We start from the raw sequence: 5,000 nt of genomic DNA on the forward strand, positions 1-5,000 counted from the left end.
TGCCGGAGGCCCGTATGCAGGGGTGCCTGCACGGGGTGGGAAGGGGCGGCGGCGGGTTGCCTGTGCTCTCTCAGCCGGGGCGGCGGTGGGGGGGCTTGCGGGGGGTGGCTGGGGGCGGCAGGCCGGCCCTGCCGGAGGCCCGTATGCAGGGGTGCCTGCACGGGGTGGGAAGGGCCGGCGGCGGGCTGCCTGTGCTGTCTCAGTCGGGGCGGCGGTGGGGGGGGTTGCGGGGGGTGGCTGGGGTCGGCAGGCCGGCCCTGCCGGAGGCCCGTATGCAGGGGTGCCTGCACGGGGTGGGTGGGCCTGCGGCGGGCTGCCTGTGCTCTCTGAGCCGGGGCGGCGGTGGGGGGGGCTTGCGGGGGGTGGCTGGGGTCGGCAGGCCGGCCCTGCCGGAGGCCCGTATGCAGGGGTGCCTGCACGGGGTGGGAAGGGCCGGCGGCGGGCTGCCTGTGCTGTCTCAGTCGGGGCGGCGGTGGGGGGGGTTGCGGGGGGTGGCTGGGGTCGGCAGGCCGGCCCTGCCGGAGGCCCGTATGCAGGGGTGCCTGCACGGGGTGGGTGGGCCTGCGGCGGGCTGCCTGTGCTCTCTGAGCCGGGGCGGCGGTGGGGGGGGCTTGCGGGGGGTGGCTGGGGGCGGCAGGCCGGCCCTGCCGGAGGCCCGTATGCAGGGGTGCCTGCACGGGGTGGGAAGGGCCGGCGGCGGGCTGCCTGTGCTGTCTCAGTCGGGGCGGCGGTGGGGGGGCTTGCGGGGGGTGGCTGGGGTCGGCAGGCCGGCCCTGCCGGAGGCCCGTATGCAGGGGTGCCTGCACGGGGTGGGTGGGCCTGCGGCGGGCTGCCTGTGCTCTCTGAGCCGGGGCGGCGGTGGGGGGGGCTTGCGGGGGGTGGCTGGGGGCGGCAGGCCGGCCCTGCCGGAGGCCCGTATGCAGGGGTGCCTGCACGGGGTGGGAAGGGGCGGCGGCGGGGTGCCTGTGCTCTCTCAGCCGGGGCGGCGGTGGGGGGGCTTGCGGGGGGTGGCTGGGGGCGGCAGGCCGGTCCTGCCGGAGGCCCGTATGCAGGGGTGCCTGCACAGGGTGGGTGGGCCGGCGGCGGGCTGCCTGTGCTCTCTCAGCCGGGGCGGCGGTGGGGGGGCTTGCGGGGGGTGGCTGGGGTCGGCAGGCCGGCCCTGCCGGAGGCCCGTATGCAGGGGTGCCTGCACGGGGTGGGAAGGGGCGGCGGCGGGCTGCCTGTGCTCTCTCAGCCGGGGCGGCGGTGGGGGGGCCTGTGGCGGGTGGCTGGGGGCGGCAGGCCGGCCCTGCCGGAGGCCCGTATGCAGGGGTGCCTGCACGGGGTGGGAAGGGCCGGCGGCGGGCTGCCTGTGCTGTTTCAGTCGGGGCGGCGGTGGGGGGGCTTGCGGGGGGTGGCTGGGGTCGGCAGGCCCGCCCTGCCGGAGGCCCGTATGCAGGGGTGCCTGCACGGGGTGGGTGGGCCTGCGGCGGGCTGCCTGTGCTCTCTGAGCCGGGGCGGCGGTGGGGGGGGCTTGCGGGGGGTGGCTGGGGGCGGCAGGCCGGCCCTGCCGGAGGCCCGTATGCAGGGGTGCCTGCACGGGGTGGGAAGGGCCGGCGGCGGGCTGCCTGTGCTCTCTCAGCCGGGGCGGCGGTGGGGGGGCCTGTGGCGGGTGGCTGGGGGCGGCAGGCCGGCCCTGCCGGAGGCCCGTATGCAGGGGTGCCTGCACGGGGTGGGAAGGGCCGGCGGCGGGCTGCCTGTGCTCTCTCAGCCGGGGCGGCGGTGGGGGGGCCTGTGGCGGGTGGCTGGGGGCGGCAGGCCGGCCCTGCCGGAGGCCCGTATGCAGGGGTGCCTGCACGGGGTGGGAAGGGCCGGCGGCGGGCTGCCTGTGCTCTCTCAGCCGGGGCGGCGGTGGGGGGGGTTGCGGGGGGTGGCTGGGGTCGGCAGGCCGGCCCTGCCGGAGGCCCGTATGCAGGGGTGCCTGCACGGGGTGGGAAGGGCCGGCGGCGGGCTGCCTGTGCTCTCTCAGCCGGGGCGGCGGTGGGGGGGCTTGCGGGGGGTGGCTGGGGTCGGCAGGCCGGCCCTGCCGGAGGCCCGTATGCAGGGGTGCCTGCACGGGGTGGGTGGGCCTGCGGCGGGCTGCCTGTGCTCTCTGAGCCGGGGCGGCGGTGGGGGGGGCTTGCGGGGGGTGGCTGGGGGCGGCAGGCCGGCCCTGCCGGAGGCCCGTATGCAGGGGTGCCTGCACGGGGTGGGAAGGGGCGGCGGCGGGGTGCCTGTGCTCTCTCAGCCGGGGCGGCGGTGGGGGGGCTTGCGGGGGGTGGCTTGGGGCGGCAGGCCGGTCCTGCCGGAGGCCCGTATGCAGGGGTGCCTGCACAGGGTGGGTGGGCCGGCGGCGGGCTGCCTGTGCTCTCTCAGCCGGGGCGGCGGTGGGGGGGCTTGCGGGGGGTGGCTGGGGGCGGCAGGCCGGCCCTGCCGGAGGCCCGTATGCAGGGGTGCCTGCACGGGGTGGGAAGGGGCGGCGGCGGGTTGCCTGTGCTCTCTCAGCCGGGGCGGCGGTGGGGGGGCTTGCGGGGGGTGGCTGGGGGCGGCAGGCCGGTCCTGCCGGAGGCCCGTATGCAGGGGTGCCTGCACAGGGTGGGTGGGCCGGCGGCGGGCTGCCTGTGCTCTCTGAGCCGGGGCGGCGGTGGGGGGGCTTGCGGGGGGTGGCTGGGGGCGGCAGGCCGGCCCTGCCGGAGGCCCGTATGCAGGGGTGCCTGCACGGGGTGGGAAGGGGCGGCGGCGGGGTTCCTGTGCTCTCTGAGCCGGGGCGGCGGTGGGGGGGCTTGCGGGGGGTGGCTGGGGGCGGCAGGCCGGCCCTGCCGGAGGCCCGTATGCAGGGGTGCCTGCACGGGGTGGGAAGGGGCGGCGGCGGGGTTCCTGTGCTCTCTGAGCCGGGGCGACGGTGGGGGGGCTTGCGGGGGGTGGCTGGGGGCGGCAGGCCGGCTCTGCCGGAGGCCCGTATGCAGGGGTGCCTGCACGGGGTGGGAAGGGCCGGCGGCGGGCTGCCTGTGCTCTCTCAGCCGGGGCGGCGGTGGGGGGGCTTGCGGGGGGTGGCTGGGGTCGGCAGGCCGGTCCTGCCAGAGGCCCGTATGCAGGGGTGCCTGCACGGGGTGGGAAGGGCCGGCGGCGGGCTGCCTGTGCTGTCTCAGTCGGGGCGGCGGTGGGGGGGCTTGCGGGGGGTGGCTGGGGTCGGCAGGCCGGCCCTGCCGGAGGCCCGTATGCAGGGGTGCCTGCACGGGGTGGGTGGGCCTGCGGCGGGCTGCCTGTGCTCTCTGAGTCGGGGCGGCGGTGGGGGGGGCTTGCGGGGGGTGGCTGGGGGCGGCAGGCCGGCCGTGCCGGAGGCCCGTATGCAGGGGTGCCTGCACGGGGTGGGAAGGGCCGGCGGCGGGCTGCCTGTGCTCTCTCAGCCGGGGCGGCGGTGGGGGGGGTTGCGGGGGGTGGCTGGGGTCGGCAGGCCGGCCCTGCCGGAGGCCCGTATGCAGGGGTGCCTGCACGGGGTGGGAAGGGCCGGCGGCGGGCTGCCTGTGCTCTCTCAGTCGGGGCGGCGGTGGGGGGGCTTGCGGGGGGTGGCTGGGGTCGGCAGGCCGGCCCTGCCGGAGGCCCGTATGCAGGGGTGCCTGCACGGGGTGGGTGGGCCGGCGGCGGGCTGCCTGTGCTCTCTGAGCCGGGGCGGCGGTGGGGGGGGCTTGCGGGGGGTGGCTGGGGGCGGCAGGCCGGCCCTGCCGGAGGCCCGTATGCAGGGGTGCCTGCACGGGGTGGGAAGGGCCGGCGGCGGGCTGCCTGTGCTCTCTGAGCCGGGGCGGCGGTGGGGGGGCTTGCGGGGGGTGGCTGGGGGCGGCAGGCCGGTCCTGCCGGAGGCCCGTATGCAGGGGTGCCTGCACGGGGTGGGTGGGCCGGCGGCGGGCTGCCTGTGCTCTCTGAGCCGGGGCGGCGGTGGGGGGGCTTGCGGGGGGTGGCTGGGGGCGGCAGGCCGGCCCTGCCGGAGGCCCGTATGCAGGGGTGCCTGCACGGGGTGGGAAGGGGCGGCGGCGGGCTGCCTGTGCTGTCTCAGTCGGGGCGGCGGTGGGGGGGCTTGCGGGGGGTGGCTGGGGTCGGCAGGCCGGCCCTGCCGGAGGCCCGTATGCAGGGGTGCCTGCACGGGGTGGGTGGGCCGGCGGCGGGCTGCCTGTGCTCTCTGAGCCGGGGCGGCGGTGGGGGGGGCTTGCGGGGGGTGGCTGGGGGCGGCAGGCCGGCCCTGCCGGAGGCCCGTATGCAGGGGTGCCTGCACGGGGTGGGAAGGGGCGGCGGCGGGGTGCCTGTGCTCTCTCAGCCGGGGCGGCGGTGGGGGGGCTTGCGGGGGGGTGGCTGGGGGCGGCAGGCCGGTCCTGCCGGAGGCCCGTATGCAGGGGTGCCTGCACGGGGGTGGGTTGGGGGGGGCGGCGGGAATTTTTTGGTTTTTGTTGCTTTTTTATTTCTTTTTCCGCTTTTGAAACAGAGACGCCGCCCCGTCCTCGGGCGTTTCAGCCGAGCTGATGGAAAGCGGCGCCCCTTCCCGTCGCTTGCGGGGGGGGGTGGTGCAGGAGGGGGGAGGCGGCGCGCGCCTGAAATTCCCCTCGCCACCCCCCGTTTCCGAGACTTCGCCGTATCTAGTGGAAGGCGCTAAGCTTGGCCGGACTGTCTCGCTGAAGGCTTTCTTACTCTGCATCGGTTCTGACGGTGGGCGAGAAAAAAAAACAAAACCAAAGCAGAGCAGGGAAACAGTTACAAAAATTTCTTGAGAGCCAGCACCGGCCCGCCCATCGGCAGACGGAGCGGCGCCCGGGGTCAACGAGTGCCACCCTGCTGCTTAGCAACCGGAACCCGAGCCGGCCCGCCCCGCCCACCCGCCGGCAAGGGGCGGGCGCTTCCCCGCGGCAGAAGGGGGAGACAGAGACTGAGAGACGGGGTCGAGGAGCAGGCGGGGAGCCTTGCGCTGAGGTAGGCTGGGGACGGGGCCTCTTTTC

This window comes from Opisthocomus hoazin, unplaced genomic scaffold (genome assembly GCF_030867145.1).
Source record: "Opisthocomus hoazin isolate bOpiHoa1 unplaced genomic scaffold, bOpiHoa1.hap1 HAP1_SCAFFOLD_152, whole genome shotgun sequence".
Lineage (NCBI taxonomy): Eukaryota > Metazoa > Chordata > Aves > Opisthocomiformes > Opisthocomidae > Opisthocomus > Opisthocomus hoazin.